The 26,180-nt window shown below is 46.5% G+C and overlaps 38 non-coding genes across 38 annotated transcripts; all 38 read right to left on the reverse strand.

The window, feature by feature from the left end:
• Positions 1–164: 164 nt before the first annotated feature.
• On the reverse strand, positions 165–282 carry LOC114075720. Its single transcript, XR_003576120.1, has one exon. It is a non-coding gene; the product is annotated as a 5S ribosomal RNA (ribosomal RNA).
• Positions 283–497: 215 nt separating this feature from the next.
• On the reverse strand, positions 498–616 carry LOC114075750. The gene has a single exon (XR_003576146.1). It is a non-coding gene; the product is annotated as a 5S ribosomal RNA (ribosomal RNA).
• Positions 617–846: 230 nt separating this feature from the next.
• Positions 847–965, reverse strand: LOC114075729. Its single transcript, XR_003576129.1, has one exon. It is a non-coding gene; the product is annotated as a 5S ribosomal RNA (ribosomal RNA).
• Positions 966–1,181: 216 nt separating this feature from the next.
• LOC114075682 lies at positions 1,182–1,299 on the reverse strand. The gene has a single exon (XR_003576082.1). It is a non-coding gene; the product is annotated as a 5S ribosomal RNA (ribosomal RNA).
• Positions 1,300–1,529: 230 nt separating this feature from the next.
• On the reverse strand, positions 1,530–1,648 carry LOC114075762. Its single transcript, XR_003576152.1, has one exon. It is a non-coding gene; the product is annotated as a 5S ribosomal RNA (ribosomal RNA).
• Positions 1,649–1,878: 230 nt separating this feature from the next.
• On the reverse strand, positions 1,879–1,997 carry LOC114075733. Its single transcript, XR_003576133.1, has one exon. It is a non-coding gene; the product is annotated as a 5S ribosomal RNA (ribosomal RNA).
• Positions 1,998–2,227: 230 nt separating this feature from the next.
• Positions 2,228–2,346, reverse strand: LOC114075676. Its single transcript, XR_003576076.1, has one exon. It is a non-coding gene; the product is annotated as a 5S ribosomal RNA (ribosomal RNA).
• A 230-nt stretch (positions 2,347–2,576) lies between these two features.
• On the reverse strand, positions 2,577–2,695 carry LOC114075773. The gene has a single exon (XR_003576162.1). It is a non-coding gene; the product is annotated as a 5S ribosomal RNA (ribosomal RNA).
• A 230-nt stretch (positions 2,696–2,925) lies between these two features.
• LOC114075784 lies at positions 2,926–3,044 on the reverse strand. Its single transcript, XR_003576172.1, has one exon. It is a non-coding gene; the product is annotated as a 5S ribosomal RNA (ribosomal RNA).
• A 230-nt stretch (positions 3,045–3,274) lies between these two features.
• On the reverse strand, positions 3,275–3,393 carry LOC114075795. Its single transcript, XR_003576183.1, has one exon. It is a non-coding gene; the product is annotated as a 5S ribosomal RNA (ribosomal RNA).
• A 230-nt stretch (positions 3,394–3,623) lies between these two features.
• On the reverse strand, positions 3,624–3,742 carry LOC114075806. Its single transcript, XR_003576195.1, has one exon. It is a non-coding gene; the product is annotated as a 5S ribosomal RNA (ribosomal RNA).
• Positions 3,743–3,972: 230 nt separating this feature from the next.
• On the reverse strand, positions 3,973–4,091 carry LOC114075815. Its single transcript, XR_003576203.1, has one exon. It is a non-coding gene; the product is annotated as a 5S ribosomal RNA (ribosomal RNA).
• A 230-nt stretch (positions 4,092–4,321) lies between these two features.
• On the reverse strand, positions 4,322–4,440 carry LOC114075819. The gene has a single exon (XR_003576207.1). It is a non-coding gene; the product is annotated as a 5S ribosomal RNA (ribosomal RNA).
• Positions 4,441–4,670: 230 nt separating this feature from the next.
• LOC114075820 lies at positions 4,671–4,789 on the reverse strand. The gene has a single exon (XR_003576208.1). It is a non-coding gene; the product is annotated as a 5S ribosomal RNA (ribosomal RNA).
• A 230-nt stretch (positions 4,790–5,019) lies between these two features.
• On the reverse strand, positions 5,020–5,138 carry LOC114075821. The gene has a single exon (XR_003576209.1). It is a non-coding gene; the product is annotated as a 5S ribosomal RNA (ribosomal RNA).
• A 230-nt stretch (positions 5,139–5,368) lies between these two features.
• On the reverse strand, positions 5,369–5,487 carry LOC114075822. The gene has a single exon (XR_003576210.1). It is a non-coding gene; the product is annotated as a 5S ribosomal RNA (ribosomal RNA).
• A 230-nt stretch (positions 5,488–5,717) lies between these two features.
• On the reverse strand, positions 5,718–5,836 carry LOC114075823. Its single transcript, XR_003576211.1, has one exon. It is a non-coding gene; the product is annotated as a 5S ribosomal RNA (ribosomal RNA).
• A 230-nt stretch (positions 5,837–6,066) lies between these two features.
• On the reverse strand, positions 6,067–6,185 carry LOC114075825. The gene has a single exon (XR_003576213.1). It is a non-coding gene; the product is annotated as a 5S ribosomal RNA (ribosomal RNA).
• Positions 6,186–6,415: 230 nt separating this feature from the next.
• On the reverse strand, positions 6,416–6,534 carry LOC114075826. Its single transcript, XR_003576214.1, has one exon. It is a non-coding gene; the product is annotated as a 5S ribosomal RNA (ribosomal RNA).
• Positions 6,535–6,764: 230 nt separating this feature from the next.
• LOC114075827 lies at positions 6,765–6,883 on the reverse strand. Its single transcript, XR_003576215.1, has one exon. It is a non-coding gene; the product is annotated as a 5S ribosomal RNA (ribosomal RNA).
• A 230-nt stretch (positions 6,884–7,113) lies between these two features.
• On the reverse strand, positions 7,114–7,232 carry LOC114075828. Its single transcript, XR_003576216.1, has one exon. It is a non-coding gene; the product is annotated as a 5S ribosomal RNA (ribosomal RNA).
• Positions 7,233–7,462: 230 nt separating this feature from the next.
• On the reverse strand, positions 7,463–7,581 carry LOC114075829. Its single transcript, XR_003576217.1, has one exon. It is a non-coding gene; the product is annotated as a 5S ribosomal RNA (ribosomal RNA).
• Positions 7,582–7,811: 230 nt separating this feature from the next.
• On the reverse strand, positions 7,812–7,930 carry LOC114075830. The gene has a single exon (XR_003576218.1). It is a non-coding gene; the product is annotated as a 5S ribosomal RNA (ribosomal RNA).
• Positions 7,931–8,160: 230 nt separating this feature from the next.
• On the reverse strand, positions 8,161–8,279 carry LOC114075831. The gene has a single exon (XR_003576219.1). It is a non-coding gene; the product is annotated as a 5S ribosomal RNA (ribosomal RNA).
• Positions 8,280–8,509: 230 nt separating this feature from the next.
• LOC114075832 lies at positions 8,510–8,628 on the reverse strand. Its single transcript, XR_003576220.1, has one exon. It is a non-coding gene; the product is annotated as a 5S ribosomal RNA (ribosomal RNA).
• A 230-nt stretch (positions 8,629–8,858) lies between these two features.
• On the reverse strand, positions 8,859–8,977 carry LOC114075833. The gene has a single exon (XR_003576221.1). It is a non-coding gene; the product is annotated as a 5S ribosomal RNA (ribosomal RNA).
• Positions 8,978–9,207: 230 nt separating this feature from the next.
• LOC114075834 lies at positions 9,208–9,326 on the reverse strand. The gene has a single exon (XR_003576222.1). It is a non-coding gene; the product is annotated as a 5S ribosomal RNA (ribosomal RNA).
• A 229-nt stretch (positions 9,327–9,555) lies between these two features.
• On the reverse strand, positions 9,556–9,674 carry LOC114075836. Its single transcript, XR_003576224.1, has one exon. It is a non-coding gene; the product is annotated as a 5S ribosomal RNA (ribosomal RNA).
• Positions 9,675–9,904: 230 nt separating this feature from the next.
• LOC114075837 lies at positions 9,905–10,023 on the reverse strand. Its single transcript, XR_003576225.1, has one exon. It is a non-coding gene; the product is annotated as a 5S ribosomal RNA (ribosomal RNA).
• Positions 10,024–10,253: 230 nt separating this feature from the next.
• Positions 10,254–10,372, reverse strand: LOC114075838. Its single transcript, XR_003576226.1, has one exon. It is a non-coding gene; the product is annotated as a 5S ribosomal RNA (ribosomal RNA).
• A 230-nt stretch (positions 10,373–10,602) lies between these two features.
• On the reverse strand, positions 10,603–10,721 carry LOC114075839. The gene has a single exon (XR_003576227.1). It is a non-coding gene; the product is annotated as a 5S ribosomal RNA (ribosomal RNA).
• Positions 10,722–10,951: 230 nt separating this feature from the next.
• Positions 10,952–11,070, reverse strand: LOC114075840. Its single transcript, XR_003576228.1, has one exon. It is a non-coding gene; the product is annotated as a 5S ribosomal RNA (ribosomal RNA).
• A 230-nt stretch (positions 11,071–11,300) lies between these two features.
• LOC114075841 lies at positions 11,301–11,419 on the reverse strand. The gene has a single exon (XR_003576229.1). It is a non-coding gene; the product is annotated as a 5S ribosomal RNA (ribosomal RNA).
• A 230-nt stretch (positions 11,420–11,649) lies between these two features.
• Positions 11,650–11,768, reverse strand: LOC114075842. The gene has a single exon (XR_003576230.1). It is a non-coding gene; the product is annotated as a 5S ribosomal RNA (ribosomal RNA).
• A 230-nt stretch (positions 11,769–11,998) lies between these two features.
• Positions 11,999–12,117, reverse strand: LOC114075718. Its single transcript, XR_003576118.1, has one exon. It is a non-coding gene; the product is annotated as a 5S ribosomal RNA (ribosomal RNA).
• Positions 12,118–20,342: 8,225 nt separating this feature from the next.
• LOC114075685 lies at positions 20,343–20,461 on the reverse strand. Its single transcript, XR_003576085.1, has one exon. It is a non-coding gene; the product is annotated as a 5S ribosomal RNA (ribosomal RNA).
• Positions 20,462–20,691: 230 nt separating this feature from the next.
• Positions 20,692–20,810, reverse strand: LOC114075710. Its single transcript, XR_003576110.1, has one exon. It is a non-coding gene; the product is annotated as a 5S ribosomal RNA (ribosomal RNA).
• Positions 20,811–21,039: 229 nt separating this feature from the next.
• On the reverse strand, positions 21,040–21,158 carry LOC114075712. Its single transcript, XR_003576112.1, has one exon. It is a non-coding gene; the product is annotated as a 5S ribosomal RNA (ribosomal RNA).
• Between the last annotated feature and the right edge of the window lie 5,022 nt (positions 21,159–26,180).

A 26,180-nucleotide genomic window follows, 5' to 3' on the forward strand; every position in this document is an offset into this window, starting at 1 on the left:
GCTTTAAAACCCTCCACGCACCGACGCACGACGACGCCCATCACGCCCGTCCCCGACGCCACCATCCCATATGCTAATGACGCATCAATCGGAACGTATTTTTCGCAAAAATAAATAAATGAGTATATTTTTTCAATTACGAGATCAAATTTCAACAAAAAGGAGGGATGCAACACGAGGACTTCCCAGGGGTCACCCATGCAAGTACTACTCTCGCCCAAGCACGCTTAACTTCGGAGTTCTGGTGGGATCCGGTGCGTTAGTGGTGGCATGATCGCATCCGTCATTCATTGCAATCTAAAATCTATTAAACACAACCTTCCTCCCAACGCCCTAACTCTCCCCCCGCTTTAAAACCCTCCACGCACCCACGAACGACGACGCCCGTCACGCCCATCCCATATTCTAATGACGCATCAATCCGAACGTATTTTCCGCAAAAATATATAAATGAATATATTTTTTCAATTACGAGATCAAATTTCAACAAAAAAGGAGGGATGCAACACGAGGACTTCCCAGGGGGTCACCCATCCTAGTACTACTCTCGCCCAAGCACGCTTAACTTCGGAGTTCTGATGGGATCCGGTGCGTTAGTGCTGGTATGATCGCATCCGTCATTCATTGCACTCTAAAATCTATTAAACACAACCTTCCTCCCAACGCCCTAGCTCGCCCCCCGCTTTAAAACCCTCCACGCACCGACGCACGACGACGCCCGTCACGCCCGTCCCCGACGCCACCATCCCATATCCTAATGACGCATCAATCCGAACGTATTTTTCGCAAAAATAAATAAATGAGTATATTTTTTTCAATTACGAGATCAAATTTCAACAAAAAGGAGGGATTTAACACGAGGACTTCCTAGGGGGTCATCCATCCTAGTACTACTCTCGCCCAATTACGCTTAACTTCGGAGTTCTGATGGGATCCGGTGCGTTGGTGCTGGTATGATCGCATCCGTCATTCATTGCAATCTAATATCTATTAAACACAACCTTCCTCCCAACGCCCTAACTCGCCCCCCACTTTAAAACCCTCCATGCACCGACGAACGACGACGCCCGTCACGCCCATCCCATATCCTAATGACGCATCAATCCGAACGTATTTTCCGCAAAAATATATAAATGAATATATTTTTTTCAATTACGAGAACGAATTTCAACAAAAAAGGAGGGATGCAACACGAGGACTTCCAGGGGGTCACCCATCCTAGTACTACTCTCGCCCAAGCACGCTTAACTTCGGAGTTCTGATGGGATCCGGTGCGTTAGTGCTGGTATGATCGCATCCGTCATTCATTGCACTCTAAAATCTATTAAACACAACCTTCCTCCCAACGCCCTAGCTCGCCCCCCGCTTTAAAACCCTCCACGCACCGACGCACGACGACGCCCGTCACGCCCGTCCCCGACGCCACCATCCCATATCCTAATGACGCATCAATCCGAACGTATTTTCCGCAAAAATAAATAGATGAGTATATTTTTTTCAATTACGAGATCGAATTTCAACAAAAAGGAGGGATGCAACACGAGGACTTCCCAGGGGGTCACCCATCCTAGTACTACTCTCGCCCAAGCACGCTTAACTTCGGAGTTCTGATGGGATCCGGTGCGTTAGTGCTGGTATGATCGCATCCGTCATTTATTGCACTCTAAAATCTATTAAACACAACCTTCCTCCCAATGCCCTAGCTCGCCCCCCGCTATAAAACCCTCCACGCACCGACGCACGACGACGCCCGTCACGCCCGTCCCCGACGCCACCATCCCATATCCTAATGACGCATCAATCCGAACGTATTTTTCGCAAAAATAAATAAATGAGTATATTTTTTTCAATTACGAGATCAAATTTCAACAAAAAGGAGGGATTTAACACGAGGACTTCCTAGGGGGTCATCCATCCTAGTACTACTCTCGCCCAATTACGCTTAACTTCGGAGTTCTGATGGGATCCGGTGCGTTAGTGCTGGTATGATCGCATCAGTCATTCATTGCACTCTAAAATCTATTAAACACAACCTTCCTCCAAACGCCCTAGATCGCCCCCCGCTTTAAAACCCTCCACGCACTGACGCACGACGACGCCCGTCACTCCCGTCCCCGGCGCCACCATCCCATATCCCAATGACGCATCAATCCGAACGTATTTTTTGCAAAAATAAATAAATGAGTATATTTTTTTCATTTACGAGATCAAATTTCAACAAAAAGAAGGGATGCAACACGAGGACTTCCTAGGGGGTCACCCATCCTAGTACTACTCTCGCCCAAGCACGCTTAACTTCGGAGTTCTGATGGGATCCGGTGCGTTAGTGCTGGTATGATCGCATCCGTCATTCATTGCACTCTAAAATCTATTAAACACAACCTTCCTCCCAACGCCCTAGCTCGCCCCCCGCTTTAAAACCCTCCACGCACCGACGCACGACGACGCCCGTCACGCCCGTCCCCGACGCCACCATCCCATATCCTAATGACGCATCAATCCGAACGTATTTTCCGCAAAAATAAATAGATGAGTATATTTTTTTCAATTACGAGATCGAATTTCAACAAAAAGGAGGGATGCAACACGAGGACTTCCCAGGGGGTCACCCATCCTAGTACTACTCTCGCCCAAGCACGCTTAACTTCGGAGTTCTGATGGGATCCGGTGCGTTAGTGCTGGTATGATCGCATCCGTCATTCATTGCACTCTAAAATCTATTAAACACAACCTTCCTCCCAACGCCCTAGCTCGCCCCCCGCTTTAAAACCCTCCACGCACCGACGCACGACGACGCCCGTCACGCCCGTCCCCGACGCCACCATCCCATATCCTAATGACGCATCAATCCGAACGTATTTTCCGCAAAAATAAATAGATGAGTATATTTTTTTCAATTACGAGATCGAATTTCAACAAAAAGGAGGGATGCAACACGAGGACTTCCCAGGGGGTCACCCATCCTAGTACTACTCTCGCCCAAGCACGCTTAACTTCGGAGTTCTGATGGGATCCGGTGCGTTAGTGCTGGTATGATCGCATCCGTCATTCATTGCACTCTAAAATCTATTAAACACAACCTTCCTCCCAACGCCCTAGCTCGCCCCCCGCTTTAAAACCCTCCACGCACCGACGCACGACGACGCCCGTCACGCCCGTCCCCGACGCCACCATCCCATATCCTAATGACGCATCAATCCGAACGTATTTTCCGCAAAAATAAATAGATGAGTATATTTTTTTCAATTACGAGATCGAATTTCAACAAAAAGGAGGGATGCAACACGAGGACTTCCCAGGGGGTCACCCATCCTAGTACTACTCTCGCCCAAGCACGCTTAACTTCGGAGTTCTGATGGGATCCGGTGCGTTAGTGCTGGTATGATCGCATCCGTCATTCATTGCACTCTAAAATCTATTAAACACAACCTTCCTCCCAACGCCCTAGCTCGCCCCCCGCTTTAAAACCCTCCACGCACCGACGCACGACGACGCCCGTCACGCCCGTCCCCGACGCCACCATCCCATATCCTAATGACGCATCAATCCGAACGTATTTTCCGCAAAAATAAATAGATGAGTATATTTTTTTCAATTACGAGATCGAATTTCAACAAAAAGGAGGGATGCAACACGAGGACTTCCCAGGGGGTCACCCATCCTAGTACTACTCTCGCCCAAGCACGCTTAACTTCGGAGTTCTGATGGGATCCGGTGCGTTAGTGCTGGTATGATCGCATCCGTCATTCATTGCACTCTAAAATCTATTAAACACAACCTTCCTCCCAACGCCCTAGCTCGCCCCCCGCTTTAAAACCCTCCACGCACCGACGCACGACGACGCCCGTCACGCCCGTCCCCGACGCCACCATCCCATATCCTAATGACGCATCAATCCGAACGTATTTTCCGCAAAAATAAATAGATGAGTATATTTTTTTCAATTACGAGATCGAATTTCAACAAAAAGGAGGGATGCAACACGAGGACTTCCCAGGGGGTCACCCATCCTAGTACTACTCTCGCCCAAGCACGCTTAACTTCGGAGTTCTGATGGGATCCGGTGCGTTAGTGCTGGTATGATCGCATCCGTCATTCATTGCACTCTAAAATCTATTAAACACAACCTTCCTCCCAACGCCCTAGCTCGCCCCCCGCTTTAAAACCCTCCACGCACCGACGCACGACGACGCCCGTCACGCCCGTCCCCGACGCCACCATCCCATATCCTAATGACGCATCAATCCGAACGTATTTTCCGCAAAAATAAATAGATGAGTATATTTTTTTCAATTACGAGATCGAATTTCAACAAAAAGGAGGGATGCAACACGAGGACTTCCCAGGGGGTCACCCATCCTAGTACTACTCTCGCCCAAGCACGCTTAACTTCGGAGTTCTGATGGGATCCGGTGCGTTAGTGCTGGTATGATCGCATCCGTCATTCATTGCACTCTAAAATCTATTAAACACAACCTTCCTCCCAACGCCCTAGCTCGCCCCCCGCTTTAAAACCCTCCACGCACCGACGCACGACGACGCCCGTCACGCCCGTCCCCGACGCCACCATCCCATATCCTAATGACGCATCAATCCGAACGTATTTTCCGCAAAAATAAATAGATGAGTATATTTTTTTCAATTACGAGATCGAATTTCAACAAAAAGGAGGGATGCAACACGAGGACTTCCCAGGGGGTCACCCATCCTAGTACTACTCTCGCCCAAGCACGCTTAACTTCGGAGTTCTGATGGGATCCGGTGCGTTAGTGCTGGTATGATCGCATCCGTCATTCATTGCACTCTAAAATCTATTAAACACAACCTTCCTCCCAACGCCCTAGCTCGCCCCCCGCTTTAAAACCCTCCACGCACCGACGCACGACGACGCCCGTCACGCCCGTCCCCGACGCCACCATCCCATATCCTAATGACGCATCAATCCGAACGTATTTTCCGCAAAAATAAATAGATGAGTATATTTTTTTCAATTACGAGATCGAATTTCAACAAAAAGGAGGGATGCAACACGAGGACTTCCCAGGGGGTCACCCATCCTAGTACTACTCTCGCCCAAGCACGCTTAACTTCGGAGTTCTGATGGGATCCGGTGCGTTAGTGCTGGTATGATCGCATCCGTCATTCATTGCACTCTAAAATCTATTAAACACAACCTTCCTCCCAACGCCCTAGCTCGCCCCCCGCTTTAAAACCCTCCACGCACCGACGCACGACGACGCCCGTCACGCCCGTCCCCGACGCCACCATCCCATATCCTAATGACGCATCAATCCGAACGTATTTTCCGCAAAAATAAATAGATGAGTATATTTTTTTCAATTACGAGATCGAATTTCAACAAAAAGGAGGGATGCAACACGAGGACTTCCCAGGGGGTCACCCATCCTAGTACTACTCTCGCCCAAGCACGCTTAACTTCGGAGTTCTGATGGGATCCGGTGCGTTAGTGCTGGTATGATCGCATCCGTCATTCATTGCACTCTAAAATCTATTAAACACAACCTTCCTCCCAACGCCCTAGCTCGCCCCCCGCTTTAAAACCCTCCACGCACCGACGCACGACGACGCCCGTCACGCCCGTCCCCGACGCCACCATCCCATATCCTAATGACGCATCAATCCGAACGTATTTTCCGCAAAAATAAATAGATGAGTATATTTTTTTCAATTACGAGATCGAATTTCAACAAAAAGGAGGGATGCAACACGAGGACTTCCCAGGGGGTCACCCATCCTAGTACTACTCTCGCCCAAGCACGCTTAACTTCGGAGTTCTGATGGGATCCGGTGCGTTAGTGCTGGTATGATCGCATCCGTCATTCATTGCACTCTAAAATCTATTAAACACAACCTTCCTCCCAACGCCCTAGCTCGCCCCCCGCTTTAAAACCCTCCACGCACCGACGCACGACGACGCCCGTCACGCCCGTCCCCGACGCCACCATCCCATATCCTAATGACGCATCAATCCGAACGTATTTTCCGCAAAAATAAATAGATGAGTATATTTTTTTCAATTACGAGATCGAATTTCAACAAAAAGGAGGGATGCAACACGAGGACTTCCCAGGGGGTCACCCATCCTAGTACTACTCTCGCCCAAGCACGCTTAACTTCGGAGTTCTGATGGGATCCGGTGCGTTAGTGCTGGTATGATCGCATCCGTCATTCATTGCACTCTAAAATCTATTAAACACAACCTTCCTCCCAACGCCCTAGCTCGCCCCCCGCTTTAAAACCCTCCACGCACCGACGCACGACGACGCCCGTCACGCCCGTCCCCGACGCCACCATCCCATATCCTAATGACGCATCAATCCGAACGTATTTTCCGCAAAAATAAATAGATGAGTATATTTTTTTCAATTACGAGATCGAATTTCAACAAAAAGGAGGGATGCAACACGAGGACTTCCCAGGGGGTCACCCATCCTAGTACTACTCTCGCCCAAGCACGCTTAACTTCGGAGTTCTGATGGGATCCGGTGCGTTAGTGCTGGTATGATCGCATCCGTCATTCATTGCACTCTAAAATCTATTAAACACAACCTTCCTCCCAACGCCCTAGCTCGCCCCCCGCTTTAAAACCCTCCACGCACCGACGCACGACGACGCCCGTCACGCCCGTCCCCGACGCCACCATCCCATATCCTAATGACGCATCAATCCGAACGTATTTTCCGCAAAAATAAATAGATGAGTATATTTTTTTCAATTACGAGATCGAATTTCAACAAAAAGGAGGGATGCAACACGAGGACTTCCCAGGGGGTCACCCATCCTAGTACTACTCTCGCCCAAGCACGCTTAACTTCGGAGTTCTGATGGGATCCGGTGCGTTAGTGCTGGTATGATCGCATCCGTCATTCATTGCACTCTAAAATCTATTAAACACAACCTTCCTCCCAACGCCCTAGCTCGCCCCCCGCTTTAAAACCCTCCACGCACCGACGCACGACGACGCCCGTCACGCCCGTCCCCGACGCCACCATCCCATATCCTAATGACGCATCAATCCGAACGTATTTTCCGCAAAAATAAATAGATGAGTATATTTTTTTCAATTACGAGATCGAATTTCAACAAAAAGGAGGGATGCAACACGAGGACTTCCCAGGGGGTCACCCATCCTAGTACTACTCTCGCCCAAGCACGCTTAACTTCGGAGTTCTGATGGGATCCGGTGCGTTAGTGCTGGTATGATCGCATCCGTCATTCATTGCACTCTAAAATCTATTAAACACAACCTTCCTCCCAACGCCCTAGCTCGCCCCCCGCTTTAAAACCCTCCACGCACCGACGCACGACGACGCCCGTCACGCCCGTCCCCGACGCCACCATCCCATATCCTAATGACGCATCAATCCGAACGTATTTTCCGCAAAAATAAATAGATGAGTATATTTTTTTCAATTACGAGATCGAATTTCAACAAAAAGGAGGGATGCAACACGAGGACTTCCCAGGGGGTCACCCATCCTAGTACTACTCTCGCCCAAGCACGCTTAACTTCGGAGTTCTGATGGGATCCGGTGCGTTAGTGCTGGTATGATCGCATCCGTCATTCATTGCACTCTAAAATCTATTAAACACAACCTTCCTCCCAACGCCCTAGCTCGCCCCCCGCTTTAAAACCCTCCACGCACCGACGCACGACGACGCCCGTCACGCCCGTCCCCGACGCCACCATCCCATATCCTAATGACGCATCAATCCGAACGTATTTTCCGCAAAAATAAATAGATGAGTATATTTTTTTCAATTACGAGATCGAATTTCAACAAAAAGGAGGGATGCAACACGAGGACTTCCCAGGGGGTCACCCATCCTAGTACTACTCTCGCCCAAGCACGCTTAACTTCGGAGTTCTGATGGGATCCGGTGCGTTAGTGCTGGTATGATCGCATCCGTCATTCATTGCACTCTAAAATCTATTAAACACAACCTTCCTCCCAACGCCCTAGCTCGCCCCCCGCTTTAAAACCCTCCACGCACCGACGCACGACGACGCCCGTCACGCCCGTCCCCGACGCCACCATCCCATATCCTAATGACGCATCAATCCGAACGTATTTTCCGCAAAAATAAATAGATGAGTATATTTTTTTCAATTACGAGATCGAATTTCAACAAAAAGGAGGGATGCAACACGAGGACTTCCCAGGGGGTCACCCATCCTAGTACTACTCTCGCCCAAGCACGCTTAACTTCGGAGTTCTGATGGGATCCGGTGCGTTAGTGCTGGTATGATCGCATCCGTCATTCATTGCACTCTAAAATCTATTAAACACAACCTTCCTCCCAACGCCCTAGCTCGCCCCCCGCTTTAAAACCCTCCACGCACCGACGCACGACGACGCCCGTCACGCCCGTCCCCGACGCCACCATCCCATATCCTAATGACGCATCAATCCGAACGTATTTTCCGCAAAAATAAATAGATGAGTATATTTTTTTCAATTACGAGATCGAATTTCAACAAAAAGGAGGGATGCAACACGAGGACTTCCCAGGGGGTCACCCATCCTAGTACTACTCTCGCCCAAGCACGCTTAACTTCGGAGTTCTGATGGGATCCGGTGCGTTAGTGCTGGTATGATCGCATCCGTCATTCATTGCACTCTAAAATCTATTAAACACAACCTTCCTCCCAACGCCCTAGCTCGCCCCCCGCTTTAAAACCCTCCACGCACCGACGCACGACGACGCCCGTCACGCCCGTCCCCGACGCCACCATCCCATATCCTAATGACGCATCAATCCGAACGTATTTTCCGCAAAAATAAATAGATGAGTATATTTTTTTCAATTACGAGATCGAATTTCAACAAAAAGGAGGGATGCAACACGAGGACTTCCCAGGGGGTCACCCATCCTAGTACTACTCTCGCCCAAGCACGCTTAACTTCGGAGTTCTGATGGGATCCGGTGCGTTAGTGCTGGTATGATCGCATCCGTCATTCATTGCACTCTAAAATCTATTAAACACAACCTTCCTCCCAACGCCCTAGCTCGCCCCCCGCTTTAAAACCCTCCACGCACCGACGCACGACGACGCCCGTCACGCCCGTCCCCGACGCCACCATCCCATATCCTAATGACGCATCAATCCGAACGTATTTTCCGCAAAAATAAATAGATGAGTATATTTTTTTCAATTACGAGATCGAATTTCAACAAAAAGGAGGGATGCAACACGAGGACTTCCCAGGGGGTCACCCATCCTAGTACTACTCTCGCCCAAGCACGCTTAACTTCGGAGTTCTGATGGGATCCGGTGCGTTAGTGCTGGTATGATCGCATCCGTCATTCATTGCACTCTAAAATCTATTAAACACAACTTCCTCCCAACGCCCTAGCTCGCCCCCCGCTATAAAACCCTCCACGCACCGACGCACGACGATGCCCGTCACGCCCATCCCCGACGCCACCATCCCATATCCTAATGACGCATCAATCCGAACGTATTTTCCGCAAAAATAAATAGATGAGTATATTTTTTTCAATTACGAGATCGAATTTCAACAAAAAGGAGGGATGCAACACGAGGACTTCCCAGGGGGTCACCCATCCTAGTACTACTCTCGCCCAAGCACGCTTAACTTCGGAGTTCTGATGGGATCCGGTGCGTTAGTGCTGGTATGATCGCATCCGTCATTCATTGCACTCTAAAATCTATTAAACACAACCTTCCTCCCAACGCCCTAGCTCGCCCCCCGCTTTAAAACCCTCCACGCACCGACGCACGACGACGCCCGTCACGCCCGTCCCCGACGCCACCATCCCATATCCTAATGACGCATCAATCCGAACGTATTTTCCGCAAAAATAAATAGATGAGTATATTTTTTTCAATTACGAGATCGAATTTCAACAAAAAGGAGGGATGCAACACGAGGACTTCCCAGGGGGTCACCCATCCTAGTACTACTCTCGCCCAAGCACGCTTAACTTCGGAGTTCTGATGGGATCCGGTGCGTTAGTGCTGGTATGATCGCATCCGTCATTCATTGCACTCTAAAATCTATTAAACACAACCTTCCTCCCAACGCCCTAGCTCGCCCCCCGCTATAAAACCCTCCACGCACCGACGCACGACGACGCCCGTCACCGACGCCACCATCCCATATCCTAATGACGCATCAATCCGAACGTATTTTCCGCAAAAATAGCAAAAATAAATAGATGAGTATATTTTTTTCAATTACGAGATCGAATTTCAACAAAAAGGAGGGATGCAACACGAGGACTTCCCAGGGGGTCACCCATCCTAGTACTACTCTCGCCCAAGCACGCTTAACTTCGGAGTTCTGATGGGATCCGGTGCGTTAGTGCTGGTATGATCGCATCCGTCATTCATTGCACTCTAAAATCTATTAAACACAACCTTCCTCCCAACGCCCTAGCTCGCCCCCCGCTTTAAAACCCTCCACGCACCGACGCACGACGACGCCCGTCACGCCCGTCCCCGACGCCACCATCCCATATCCTAATGACGCATCAATCCGAACGTATTTTCCGCAAAAATAAATAGATGAGTATATTTTTTTCAATTACGAGATCGAATTTCAACAAAAAGGAGGGATGCAACACGAGGACTTCCCAGGGGGTCACCCATCCTAGTACTACTCTCGCCCAAGCACGCTTAACTTCGGAGTTCTGATGGGATCCGGTGCGTTAGTGCTGGTATGATCGCATCCGTCATTCATTGCACTCTAAAATCTATTAAACACAACCTTCCTCCCAACGCCCTAGCTCGCCCCCCGCTTTAAAACCCTCCACGCACCGACGCACGACGACGCCCGTCACGCCCGTCCCCGACGCCACCATCCCATATCCTAATGACGCATCAATCCGAACGTATTTTCCGCAAAAATAAATAGATGAGTATATTTTTTTCAATTACGAGATCGAATTTCAACAAAAAGGAGGGATGCAACACGAGGACTTCCCAGGGGGTCACCCATCCTAGTACTACTCTCGCCCAAGCACGCTTAACTTCGGAGTTCTGATGGGATCCGGTGCGTTAGTGCTGGTATGATCGCATCCGTCATTCATTGCACTCTAAAATCTATTAAGCACAACCTTCCTTCCAACGCCCTAGCTCGCCCCCCGCTTTAAAATCCTCCACGAACCGACGCACGACGACGCCCGTCACGCCCATCCCCGACGCGACCATCCCATATCCTAATGACGCATCAATCCGAACGTATTTTCCGCAAAAATAAATAGATGAGTATATTTTTTTCAATTACGAGATCGAATTTCAACAAAAAGGAGGGATGCAACACGAGGACTTCCCAGGGGGTCACCCATCCTAGTACTACTCTCGCCCAAGCACGCTTAACTTCGGAGTTCTGATGGGATCCGGTGCGTTAGTGCTGGTATGATCGCATCCGTCATTCATTGCACTCTAAAATCTATTAAACACAACCTTCCTCCCAACGCCCTAGCTCGCCCCCCGCTTTAAAACCCTCCACGCACCGACGCACGACGACGCCCGTCACGCCCGTCCCCGACGCCACCATCCCATATCCTAATGACGCATCAATCCGAACGTATTTTCCGCAAAAATAAATAGATGAGTATATTTTTTTCAATTACGAGATCGAATTTCAACAAAAAGGAGGGATGCAACACGAGGACTTCCCAGGGGGTCACCCATCCTAGTACTACTCTCGCCCAAGCACGCTTAACTTCGGAGTTCTGATGGGATCCGGTGCGTTAGTGCTGGTATGATCGCATCCGTCATTCATTGCACTCTACAATATATTAAACACAACCTTCCTCCCAACCCCCTAGCTCGCCCCCCGCTTTAAAACCCTCCACGCACCGACGCACGACGACGCCCGTCACGCCCGTCCCCGACGCCACCATCCCATATCCTAATGACGCATCAATCCGAACGTATTTTCCGCAAAAATAAATAGATGAGTATATTTTTTTCAATTACGAGATCGAATTTCAACAAAAAGGAGGGATGCAAACGCGAGACTTTCCAAGGGGTCACCCATCCTAGTACTACTCTCGCCCAAGCATGCTTAACTTCGGAGTTCTGATGGGATCCGGTGCGTTAGTGCTGGTATGATCGCATCTGTCATTACACCCAATAGCTCTTTTGAACCTTTTTAGTACCTTCACCAAACTCTGAACTTGTTGTTCATCCGAGTCTGATGCAATGATTACCGCAAAGTGTCACCATTTCCTAAGAATTCATACTTGAGATGAGGTGGGAGAGCTTTTAGTTCTAATTTTGGAGCCTCCTCTATAGATAGTTTCGTGGTTGGGGACTCGCAATTCTTCATATCAAGCTTAAATTTCTTCGGTTTAAACCGAACATCACCTCGGTCAAGAGCCGCAACTAATGACTCATACTCTTCAATGCAATCGCTATCAAAGTTCATTATTACTGCCGCTAATGCTTCTACACTTAGACGTTCTTCTATTTGTGTCTCAGATGTCTCACCCATGTTGTAGGATATAGCAGATGCAGATTGGAGCTCACCACTCTGCCTCATGGACCTACAAATATTAAAGGTCACTTCCTCATTGTTCAACCGAAATTTCATCTGCCCTTTTCCATGTCTACTAAGGCTCTTCCCGTAGCAAGGAATGGCCTCCCAAGAATAATGGGCACTTCAAAATGGACTTTGCAATCAAGAATAACAAAATCTGCTGGAAATATGAATGGCTCCACTTTTACTAGCACATCGTGGAGTATCCCTATAGGCCGTTTTACTGTTCGATCAGCCATCAGTAGCCGCATCGCAGTGGGCTTTGGGTCACCCAAACCCAACTTCTTGTAAATCGAGAGGGGCATGAGATTTATGCTTGCCCCCAGATCACATAATGCTTTCGCAAAATGTAATAGCCCGATTGTACAAGGAATAGTGAACGCACCCGGATCTTCTTTCTTTTGGACCAGAGATCTTGTAGCAATAGCACTACAATGCTGCATTCTATCATCATCCTCAAAAGTGACCGATCTTTTCTTTGTGACCAGATCTTTCATAAATTTGGCGTAACCGGGCATTTGTTCTAAAGCTTCTACCAAAGGGACATTGATAGAAAGTTGCTTCAACATTGTTATAAAACGCCGATATTTGCCATCCTCGGTCTTTTTCAATAATCTTTGAGGAAATGGGGGTGGTGGCCTAGGCATAGGAGTTACCTTTTTAGGCACTTCAGCATCTTTTGCAGTGTTATCCTCTAATTCAGCATCAACTTCTACCACTTTATCAGATTCTTTTGTCACCTTTTTCTCATCAGATGGCATAGGTGGGTCAATGGTTTGCTTGCCACCGCGAGTAGTAATTGCCATACAATGTCCATCATTTTTCGGATTTTGGACAGTGTTGCTAGGAAGAGTGCCCGGTTGCCGTGTGTTCACAGTTGCAGATAATTGGGCCAATTGTAACTCAAGTTGCTTAATCGATATTGCATGTGTATCAACTTTTTGCCCAATACCCGCTAAATCATTTCTCAACTCTTTATTGTGCTCATCACTAGCATCGAACCTCCTCATCATTTTGTGCAACATATCCTCAACTCGCGCCATACTATCTCCACCATCCCTAGGAGTAACTTCACGATTTTGAGGAGGAACATAGGGCCCATTCCTGTCGTTTCTGTTACCATAGTTACCCCTGTTGAAGTTGTTGTCGCGGTTGTAGTTTCCATCTCGGACATAATGACCCTCACGGTTGTAGTTACCATAGTTCCGACCTTGGTTCCCTTGACCTTGGCGCCAATTATCCTGATTTGAGCCTTGGGCGCTTGGTCGGAAACCCCCCATCTGTTCATTTACTGCATAGGAATCCTCCTCATAATAACACTCATCGTTTGGAGGTGGTGGTTTAGCCAAGTAGTTGACTGCATTAATCTTTTCTGCACCCCCAGTGACATGTTTTAGTACCAACCCAAGCTCAGTTCTCATCTGAGCCATTTCTTCACGAATGTCATCTGTGGCTGGGTTGTGAGTGGACTGCACTGCAAAGGTGTTTCTCCCTGTATCAGATTTTCTAGTACTCCAAGCTTTGTTATTCCGGGAGATTTTTTCTAATTTTTCAGCGATCTCAGCATAAGGACATTCTCCATAAGATCCACCTGCTATAGTGTCCAATACCGCTTTGTTGTTGTCATCCTGTCCCCGATAGAAGTATTCTTTCAGTGACTCATCATCTATACGGTGATTTGGAACACTTCTCAAGAATGAGGTGAATCTATCCCAAGAACTACTAACTGACTCTCCTGGTAGTGCCACAAAGTTATTCACTCTGTCTTTGTGGTTTAGTTTCTTGGAGACCGGATAGTAGCGTGCTAAGAAGACATCCCTTAGTTGGTTCCAAGTGAAGATTGAGTTGTATGGGAGCTCAGTGAACCACATAGCAGCCTCTCCCGTCAGTGAGAGAGGAAACACTCTGAGCCCTATTACATCTAAATCCAAATCAGGCCTCCCTACACAACTTTTACACACTGCCCTTACCTTAGCTATATGGGCATGTGGATCCTCAGAAGGTAGCCCTGAAAACAAACCTCTGGCAGTGAGCATTTGCATCAGACTACTAGTTACCACAAAAGTGTGGCCAGCGGGTAGAGGAGGCAAAACCAGTGGCCCATCCGAATCTGCTATGTTATCATAGCCTCTGTAGTATGCTTGGGGCCGTGGAGCGGGATTCTGTCCCCTCTGTTGATGTTCACCCGGAGCATCGGGTAACATCTGACCATGAACATCAACCGGAGCTGGGATGTTCTGGTTCGGATCCTCATCATTTATTCCCAAATTACGATTCATATTGCGCAGTGTACGCTCTAACTCGTGATCGTAGGGAAACAGCGGTTCTCTTCCTCTCCGTGTATTTGGCATACAAGGAGGATAGTTCTGAAAAGAAATCAAAAACAATAAAACAAAGTAAAATCAAGAAAATATCAACTAAACTATAGTAATAAGTTCAAGTTAATCTAAAAGCTATTTTCCCCGGCAGCGGCGCCAAAATTTGATACGCTCAAACTTACTTCTCAAATAAGAAGTAAAGCGGTCGCGTCAAGTAAATAACCCAACTAGTGAGGTTGGGATCGTTCCCACGAGGAAAATAGTCTAGACTTAACTTCAACTTGCTATTACTATTGTTCGGTCAATGACTTCCTTGGAAAGTAAAAATAATAAAAGGGGGGGTTTCTATTTCTAAATGAATGAAAATAACTAACGCAATTGAAAGAGACACTTAACAGCTTCGACAATTAGATTTTAATCAATTAATCAAAGTAACTAGGGTTTACGTGTTCCCCACAGGTTCATAACTTGATAATTCTAACTATAACAATTCTTTCATATTATCTTGCATGCAAAGTGATAAGTTATTTATTTCTAAATCCTTGGTCCGGCATCTAGAAAATCTCACTCCTCACCTTGGTCTGGCTACGTGTGTTGCTATCCTAACCCTTATCCTTACCTCATATTAAGCATCGTATTCGATATTTGACTAAGTTATTACTTCGTACCAATCAATACTAGCCTATTAGATAGTATACATTAAATCTATGTTAATAATTCTTTTCCTATTATCTACCTCCTTGGTCCGGCAAGTAGCCATAAGGCGAGTTCTTGGCCATCCGTTAAAAAGACTTCTAAGCGAAAGAATTATTAATACATGCAAGACAGTATTCTAGAATTCTTATTTTAGTTAGGGTTTATCTCATTATTTGCCTATGGTTCCCACAACCCTAGTTATGGAGTTTAGTTACTCATAGCCATAAACACAATATTCAAATATATTAAATAAGAATTCATGTACTTACTTCAATGAGAAAGAATAAAATCCAAAAGTTTGCTTGATTAATCACCAAAAATCACTTGCAAGAATTCTCAAAGTAATCAATAATCTCACGAAAAGTCTAATGATTATCAAGAATCTCACAATACAATGTTTACCAATACGGAGTTTTAACAATCTAAGAGTCTAACTATCAGGTGTCTAACCTAACAGAGTCTAACTATCAGGTGTCTAACCTAACAGAGTCTAACCTCAAAAACGAGGTTTTTCGAACTATTTATAAAAAAAAAAACCTAATTAAACAAGGACTCTATTTGCTGGAAATCTGCAAAAACGCGGCTGGGTCGACGGACCTCACGACGGACCGTCGTGGTCACGACGGACCGTCATGGACTCCGTCGTCCCATACTTATGCAATTTGTTCTGCTGCTCTCTTCACCATCCTCGACGGCAAGTATGACGGACCGTCACAGACACGACGGTCCGTCGAGGGCCTTCGTTTCAAAACACTTCAACTCTTGGAATATGGGTACTGGGATCACTTCTCTGAACTTCACGATGAACCTGCAGGACGGACCGTCATGGCTACGACGGTCCGTCATGCACTTCGTAACTCCACACTTGGTCAGACTTCCCCATCTTCCTTCAGCAGCTGCACTACGCTGCCACCTACGGACCGTCACAAGCTTCGTAATCCCACACTTCGTCAGACTTCCCCATCTTCCTTCAGCAGCTGCACTACGCTGCCACCTACGGACCGTCACAAGCTTCGTAATCCCACACTTCGTCAGACTTCCCCATCTTCCTTCAGCAGCTGCACTACGCTGCCACCTACGGACCGTCACAAGCTTCGTAATCCCACACTTCGTCAGACTTCCCCATCTTCCTTCAGCAGCTGCACTACGCTGCCACCTACGGACCGTCACAAGCTTCGTAATCCCACACTTCGTCAGACTTCCCCATCTTCCTTCAGCAGCTGCACTACGCTGCCACCTACGGACCGTCACAAGCTTCGTAATCCCACACTTCGTCAGACTTCCCCATCTTCCTTCAGCAGCTGCACTACGCTGCCACCTACGGACCGTCACAAGCTTCGTAATCCCACACTTCGTCAGACTTCCCCATCTTCCTTCAGCAGCTGCACTACGCTGCCACCTACGGACCGTCACAAGCTTCGTAATCCCACACTTCGTCAGACTTCCCCATCTTCCTTCAGCAGCTGCACTACGCTGCCACCTACGGACCGTCACAAGCTTCGTAATCCCACACTTCGTCAGACTTCCCCATCTTCCTTCAGCAGCTGCACTACGCTGCCACCTACGGACCGTCACAAGCTTCGTAATCCCACACTTCGTCAGACTTCCCCATCTTCCTTCAGCAGCTGCACTACGCTGCCACCTACGGACCGTCACAAGCTTCGTAATCCCACACTTCGTCAGACTTCCCCATCTTCCTTCAGCAGCTGCACTACGCTGCCACCTACGGACCGTCACAAGCTTCGTAATCCCACACTTCGTCAGACTTCCCCATCTTCCTTCAGCAGCTGCACTACGCTGCCACCTACGGACCGTCACAAGCTTCGTAATCCCACACTTCGTCAGACTTCCCCATCTTCCTTCAGCAGCTGCACTACGCTGCCACCTACGGACCGTCACAAGCTTCGTAATCCCACACTTCGTCAGACTTCCCCATCTTCCTTCAGCAGCTGCACTACGCTGCCACCTACGGACCGTCACAAGCTTCGTAATCCCACACTTCGTCAGACTTCCCCATCTTCCTTCAGCAGCTGCACTACGCTGCCACCTACGGACCGTCACAAGCTTCGTAATCCCACACTTCGTCAGACTTCCCCATCTTCCTTCAGCAGCTGCACTACGCTGCCACCTACGGACCGTCACAAGCTTCGTAATCCCACACTTCGTCAGACTTCCCCATCTTCCTTCAGCAGCTGCACTACGCTGCCACCTACGGACCGTCACAAGCTTCGTAATCCCACACTTCGTCAGACTTCCCCATCTTCCTTCAGCAGCTGCACTACGCTGCCACCTACGGACCGTCACAAGCTTCGTAATCCCACACTTCGTCAGACTTCCCCATCTTCCTTCAGCAGCTGCACTACGCTGCCACCTACGGACCGTCACAAGCTTCGTAATCCCACACTTCGTCAGACTTCCCCATCTTCCTTCAGCAGCTGCACTACGCTGCCACCTACGGACCGTCACAAGCTTCGTAATCCCACACTTCGTCAGACTTCCCCATCTTCCTTCAGCAGCTGCACTACGCTGCCACCTACGGACCGTCACAAGCTTCGTAATCCCACACTTCGTCAGACTTCCCCATCTTCCTTCAGCAGCTGCACTACGCTGCCACCTACGGACCGTCACAAGCTTCGTAATCCCACACTTCGTCAGACTTCCCCATCTTCCTTCAGCAGCTGCACTACGCTGCCACCTACGGACCGTCACAAGCTTCGTAATCCCACACTTCGTCAGACTTCCCCATCTTCCTTCAGCAGCTGCACTACGCTGCCACCTACGGACCGTCACAAGCTTCGTAATCCCACACTTCGTCAGACTTCCCCATCTTCCTTCAGCAGCTGCACTACGCTGCCACCTCCGGACCGTCGCAAGCACGACGGACCGTCATAAGCTCCGTAGGTGGTCTCTTCTGCATTTCTTCGCTCAAACTCTCCGCATTCAGCTTTGGACAGATTTCCTGCAAAACAAAGAAAACTTATATAAAAATTAACACAAAAAGGCTTTTCGGACACACTAAACTTAAGGAAAAAGTATTAATTATACCGTGAAACCACGGTATATCAGTAAGTGTCCCTTTATTTGCAGGAAATCTGTCTAAGGTTGAACGTGGAAGTTTTTGAGCAAGAAATGAAGAAAAGTTACCACCTACGGAGCCTGTGACGGTCCGTAGGTGGCGTCGTAGTGAAGCTGCTGAAGGAAGATGGGGAAGTCTGACCAAGTGTGGAGTTACGAAGTGCATGACGGACCGTCGTAGCCATGACGGTCCGTCCTGCTGGTTCGTCATGATGATCAGAGAAGTAGTCCCAGTACCCAAATTCCAAGAGTTTAAGTGTTATGGAACGGAGACCCTCGACGGACCGTCGTGCTTGGAACGGTCCGTCATACCTGCCGTCGAGGGTAATGAAGAGAGCAGCACAAGAGTTTTCAAAGTATGGGACGATGGAGTCCATGATGGCCCGTCATAACCGCGATGGTCCGTGTCACTAGGTCTGTCGACCCTGCCCCGTTTTGACAAATTTTCAGCAATTAGGGTCCTTTTTTTATTAGGTTTTTGTTTTTTTTAATAAATAGTTGTAAAAACCTCATTTTTGGGGTTAGACTTTTGTTATTAGACACTTTCATGTTAGATTCTTTGTTAGAAGATTATTTTGGTTATTACACTTTGGATTGTTACACTTTTCTTTGGAGTTGATTTTTGGTGATTTTGTCGATTAATCAAGTAAATTTCTGAATTTTATTCTTTCTCATTGAAGTAAGTGCATGAATTCTTATATTATACATATGAATATTGTGATTATGACTTTGGATAACTAAACTCCATAACTAGGGTTGTGGGAACAATAGGTGAATAATGAGGTAAAACCTAACTAACATAACAATTCTAGAAAAGTGCCTTGCATGTATTGATAATTCTTTCGTTTAGAAGTCTTTTTAACGGATGGACAATATTAGAACTCGCCTTAATGCTACTTGCCGGACCAAGGAGGTAGATAATAGGAAAAGAATTATCAACATAGATTTAGTGTATACTATCTAATAGGCTAGTATTGATTGGTACGAGGTAATAACTTACTCAAATATCGAATACAATGCTTAATATGAGGTAAAGGTAAGGGTTAAGTATAGCAACACACTTAGCCGGACCAAGGTGCGGAGTAAAATTTTCTAGATGCCGGACCAAGGATTTAGAAATACATAACTTATCACTTTCCATGCAAGATACTAAGAAAGGATTGTTATAGTTAGAATTATCAAGTTAGGAACCTGTGGGGAACACGTAAACCCTAGTTACTTTTATTAATTGATTAAACTCCAGCATTTGAATCTGTTAGGTGTCTACTTTAATTTAGTTAGTTATTTTCATTTATTTAGAAGTAAAAACCCCCCTTTTATTGTCTTTGATTTCTAAGCAAATAATTGACCAAATAATAGTAATAATAGATTGAAGTTATGTCTGAACTATTTACTCGTGGGAACGATCCCAACCTCATTAGTTGGGTTCTTTACTTGATACGACCGCTTTACTTCTTATTTGAGAAGTAAGATTGAGGTTATCAGCATCTATCATTCATTGCACTCTAAATTCTATTAAACACAACTTTCCTCCCAAAGCCTAGCCCGTTCCACTTTAAACCCCTCAACGCACCGACGCACGACGACGCCCGTCACGCCCATCCCCGACGCCCCCATCCCATATCCTAATGACGTCTCAATCCGAATGTATTTTCCACAAAAATAAATAAATAAGCATATATTTTTAAATTACGAGATCAAATTTCAACAAAAATGAGGGATGCAACACGAGGACTTCCCAGGGGGTCAACCATCCTACTACTACTCTCGCCCAAGCACGCTTAACTTCGGAGTTCTGATGGGATCCGGTGCGTTAGTGCTGGTATGATCGCATCCATCACTCATTGCACTCTAAATTCTATTAAACACAACCTTCCTCCCAACGCCCTAGCCCGCCCCCCACTTTAAAACCCTTCACGCACCGACGCACGACGACGTCCGTCACGCCCATCCCCGACGCCCCCATCCCATATCCTAATGACGTCTCAATCCGAATGTATTTTCCACAAAAATAAATAAATAAGCATATATTTTTCAATTACGAGATCAAATTTCAAAAAAAAAGAGGGATGCAACACGAGGACTTCCCAGGGGGTCAACCATCCTAGTACTACTCTCGCCAAAGCACGCTTAACTTCGGAATTCTGATGAGATCCGGTGTGTTAGTGCTGGTATGATCACATCCATCATTCATTGCACTCTAATTTCTATTAAACACAACCTTCCTCCGAACACCCTAGCCCGCCCCCAACTTTAAAACCCTCCACGCACCGATGCACAACGACGCCCGTCACGCCCATCCCCGACGCCTCATCCCATATCCTAATGACTTCTCAATCCGAACGTATTTTCGGCAAAAATAAATAAATAAGTATATTTTTTTCAATTACGAGATCAAATTTCAACAAAAATGAGGGATACAACACGAGGACTTCCCAGGGGGTCACCCATCCTAGTACTTCTCTCGCTTAAGCACGCTTAACTTCGGAGTTCTGATGGGATCCGGTGCGTTAGTGCTGGTATGATCGCATACATCATTCGTTGCACTCTAAATTCTATTAAACACAACCTTCATCCCAACTCCCTAGCCCGTCCCCTCTTTAAAATCCTCCACGCACCGACGCACGACGACCCCCATCACGCCCATCCCCGACGCTCCCATCCCATATCCTAATGACTTCTCAATTCGAAGATGCTACCATTACTAGAAAGAAAAACTATAAGTATTGGGTTGCCTCCCAACCAGCGCCTGATTTAATGTCGCGACACGACTGAGGACACTTGATTACTCAGACTTCATCAAGACGGTATGCCTCGATCACTTCATTCACCGATTCATCATGCCCAAATTAGAGTTTTATTCGTTGTCTATTTTCCTTAAACCGCACACCCTCCTTGGTTTCTAACTCAACTACTCCATGAGAGAATAGTTGGGAAATCAAGTAAGGGCCAGTCCATTTGGACTTGAGCTTGCCCGGAAACCAACGCAACCTAGAATTGTCTAAAAGCACCACTCTGCCTCATGGACCTACAAATGTTGAAGGTCGCTTCTTCATTGTTCAACCGAAATTTCATCTGCCCCTTTTCCATATCAACTAAGGCTCTACCCGTAGCAAGGAATGGCCTCCCAAGAATAATAGGCACTTCAAAATCGACTTCACAATCACGAATAACAAAATCTGCTGGAAATATGAACGTCTCCACTTTTACTAGCGCATCGTTGAGTATCCCTATAGGCCTTTTCACCGTTCGATCGGCCATTAGTAGCCGCATCGCAGTGGGCTTTGGGTCACCCAAACCCAACTTCTTGTAAATTGAGAGAGGCATAAGATTTATGCTTGCCCCCAGATCACATAATGTTTTCGCAAAATGTAATGACCCGACTATACAAGGAATAGTGAACGCACCCGGATCTTTTTTCTTTTGTACAAGAGATCTTGTAGCAATAGAACTACAATGTTACATTCTATCATCATCCTCGAGAATGACCGATCTTTTCTTTGTAACCAGATCTTTCATAAACTTGGCATAACCGGGCATTTGTTCTAGAGCTTCTACCAAAGGGACATTGATCAAAAGTTGCTTCAACATTGTTATAAAACGCTGATATTTACCATCCTCAGTCTTTTTCACTAATATCTGAGGAAAGGGGGGGGGGGTCTAGGCATGGGAATTACCTTTATAGGCACTTCAACATCTTTTCCAGTATTATCTTCTACTTCACCACTACCATCTACCAACTTATCATTATTTTTTATCACATTTTCCTCCTTAGACGGCATAGGTGGGTCAATGGTCTGCTTACCACCCCGAGTAGTGATGGACAAACAGTGTCCGTCATTTTTCAAATTTTGGACAGTGTTGCTAGGAAGAGTGCCCAGTTGCCATGTGATCACAGTCGCAGATAATTGGGCCATTTGAAACTCAATCTGCTTAATCAATATTGCATGTGTATCGACTTTCTGCCCAATACCCGCTAAATCACTCCTTAACTCTTAAATGTGCTCATCATTAGCATCGAACCTCCTGATCATTTTGTGCAACATATCCTCAACTCGCGCCATACTATCTCCACCATCCCTAGGAGTAACTTCACGATTTTGAGGAGGGACATAGGGCCCATTCCTATCATTTCTGTTACCATAGTTACCCCTGTTGAAGTTGTTGTCGCGGTTGTAGTTTCCATCTCGGACATAATGACCCTAACGGTTATAGTTACCATACATCCAACCTTGGTTTCCTTGACCTTGGCGCCAATTTTCCTGATTTGAGCCTTGGGAACTCGGTCGGAAACCCCCCGTCTGTTCATTGACCGCATAGGAATTCTCCTCATAATAGCATTCATCCTTTGGTGGTAGTGGTTTAGACAAGTAGTTAACTGCATTTATCTTTTCTGCATCCCTGGTGATATGTTTTAATACCAACTCAAGCTCAGTTCTCATCTGAGCCATATCTTCACGAATCTCATCTGTGGCTGGGTTGTTAGTGGATTGCACTACAAAGGTATTTCTCCCAGTATCTGACATCCTAGTACTCCAAGCTTTATTATTCCGGGAAATTTTCTCTAACTTTTCGGTAATTTCAGCATAAGGACACTCCCCATAAGAACCACACGCTAAGGACACTCCCCATAAGAACCACACGCTATAGTATTCAACACCGCTTTATTATTATCATCCTGTCCCCGGTAGAAGTATTTCTTTAGTGACTCATCATCAATGCGGTGATTGGGGACGCTTCTAAAAACGAGGTGAATCTATCCCAAGAACTACTAATTGACTCTCCTGGTAGTGCCACAAAGTTGTGCACTCTGTCTTTGTGGTTTAGTTTCTTGGAGACCGGATAGTAGCGTGCTAAGAAAACGTCCCTTAGTTGGTTCCAAGTGGAAATTGAGTTATAAGGGAGCTCAGTGAACCAAATAGCAGCCTCTCCCGTCAGTGACAGAGGAAAGACTCTTATCCCTATTACATCCAAATCCAAATCAGGCTCCCTACACAACTTTTACACACTGCCCTTACCTTAGCTATATGGGCATGTGGATCCTTAGAAGGTAGCCCTGAAAACAAACCTCTGGCAGTGAGCATTTGCATCAGGCTACTAGTTACCACAAAGGTGTGGCCTGGTGGTAGAGGGGGCAAGACTAGTGGCCCATCGGAGTCTGCTATATTGTCATAGCCTCAGTAGTATTCTTGAGGGCGTGGAGCAGGATTTTGTCCCCTCTGTTGATTTTCACCCGGAGCATCGGGTAATAACTGACCATGAACATCAATTGGAGATGGGATGTTCTGGTTTGGATATCATTAATACCCAAGTTTCGATTCATGTTGCGTAGTTTACGCTCTAATTCGTGATCGTAGGGAAACAAGGGTTCTCTTACAAGGAAGATAGTTCTGCAAGAATAAAAAACAATAAACAAAGTAAAATTAAGAAAATATCGACTAAACTTTAGTAATAAGTTTAAGTTAATCAAATTTTGGCGCCGCTGCCAGGGAAAGTAGCTTTTAGATTAACATAAACTTATTACTAAGATTAGTCGATATTTTCTTAATTTACTTTGTTTATTGTTTGTTTATTCTTACAGAACTATCTTCTTTGTATGCCAAATACACGGAGAAGAAGAGAACCCTTGTTTCCTTACGATCACGAATTAGAGCGTACACTACACAACATAAATCGAAACTTAGGCATTAATGATGATGATCCAAACCAAAACATCCCAGCTCCGGTTGATGTTCATGGTCAGTTATTACCCGATGCTTCGGGTGATAACCAACAGAGGGGACAAAATCCTGCTCCACGTCCTCAATAATACTACAGAGGCTATGACAATATAGTAGACTCTGATGGGCCACTTGTCTTGCACCCTCTACCACCAGGCCACACCTTCGTGGTAACTAGTAGCCTGATGCAAATGCTCACTGCCAGAGGTTTGTTTTCAGGGCTACCTTCTGAGGATACACATGCCCATATAGCTAAGGTAAGGGCAGTGTGTATAAGCTGTGTAGGGAGTTCTGACTTGGACTTGGATGTAATAGGGCTAAGACTGTTTCCTCTCTCACTGATGGGAGAGGCTGCTATTTGGTTCACTGAGCTCCATTATAACTCAATTTTCACTTGGAACCAACTAAGGGACGTTTTCTTAGAACGCTACTATCCGGTCTCCAAGAAACTAAACCACAAAGACAGAGTGAACAACTTTGTGGCACTACCAGGAGAGTCAGATAGTAGTTCTTGGGATATATTCACCTCATTTTTGAGAAGCGTCCCAAATCACCGTATAGATGATGAGTCACTGAAGGAATACTTCTATAGGGGACGGGATGATAATAATAAAGTGGTGTTGGATACTATAGCGGGTGGTTCCTATGAGGAGTGTCCTTATGCTGAGATTGCCAAAAAGTTAGAGAAAATCTCTCGAAACAATAAAGCTTTGAGTACTAGGAAGTCATATACTGGGAGAAATACCTTCGCAGTGCAATCCACTCACAACCCAGCCACAGATGAGATTCGTGAAGACATGGCTCAGATGAGAACTGAGCTTTGTTTTGTATTAAAACATGTCACTAGGGTGTAGAAAAGATAAATGCAGTCAACTACTTGTCTAAACCACCACCACCAAATGATGAATGCTATTATGCGGAGTATTCCTATGCGGTAAATGAGCAGAAGGGGAATTTCCGACCGAGTGCCCAAGGCTCAAATAAGGAGAATTGGCGCCAAGGTCGAGGAAAACAAGGTTGGATCTATGGTAACTATAACCATGAGGGTCATTACGTCTGAGATGGAAACTAAAACCGCGACAACAACTTCAACAGGGGTAACTATGGTAACATAAATGATAGGAATAGGCCCTATGTCCCTCCTCAAAATCGTGAAGTTACTCCTAGGGATGGTGGAGATAGTATGGCGCGAGTTGAGGATATGTTGCACAAAATAATGAGGAGGTTGATGCTAATGATGAGCACATTAAAGAGTTAAGGAGCGATTTAGCGGGTATTGGGCAAAAAGTCGATACACATGCAATATCGATTAAGCAGATTGAGCTGCAAATGGACCAATTATTTGCGACTGTGAGCACACGGCAATCGGGCACCCTTCCTAGCAACACTGTCCAAAATCCAAAAAATGACAGACACTGTATGGAAATCACTACTCGGGGTGGTAAGTAGAAAATTGACCCACCTATGCCGTCTAAGGAGGAAAAGGTGATAAAAGATAATGATAAGGCGGTAGAGGGTAGTGGTGAAGTAGAAGATAACACTAGAAAAGATGCTGAAGTGCCTACAAAGGTAATTCCCATGCCTAGACCACCACCACCCTTTCGTCAAAGATTAGTGAAAAAGACCGAGGATGGTAAATATCGGCGTTTTATAACAATGTTGAAGCAACTTTCTATCAATATACCTTTGGTAGAAGCTCTAGAACAAATGCCCGGTTATGCCAAGTTTATGAAAGATCTGGTTACAAAGAAAAGATCGGTCACTTTCGAGGATGATGATAGAATGCAACATTGTAGTGCTATTGCTACCAGATCTCTCATACAAAAGAAAGAAGA

This window comes from Solanum pennellii, chromosome 1 (assembly GCF_001406875.1).
Source record: "Solanum pennellii chromosome 1, SPENNV200".
Classification (NCBI taxonomy): Eukaryota; Viridiplantae; Streptophyta; class Magnoliopsida; order Solanales; family Solanaceae; genus Solanum; species Solanum pennellii.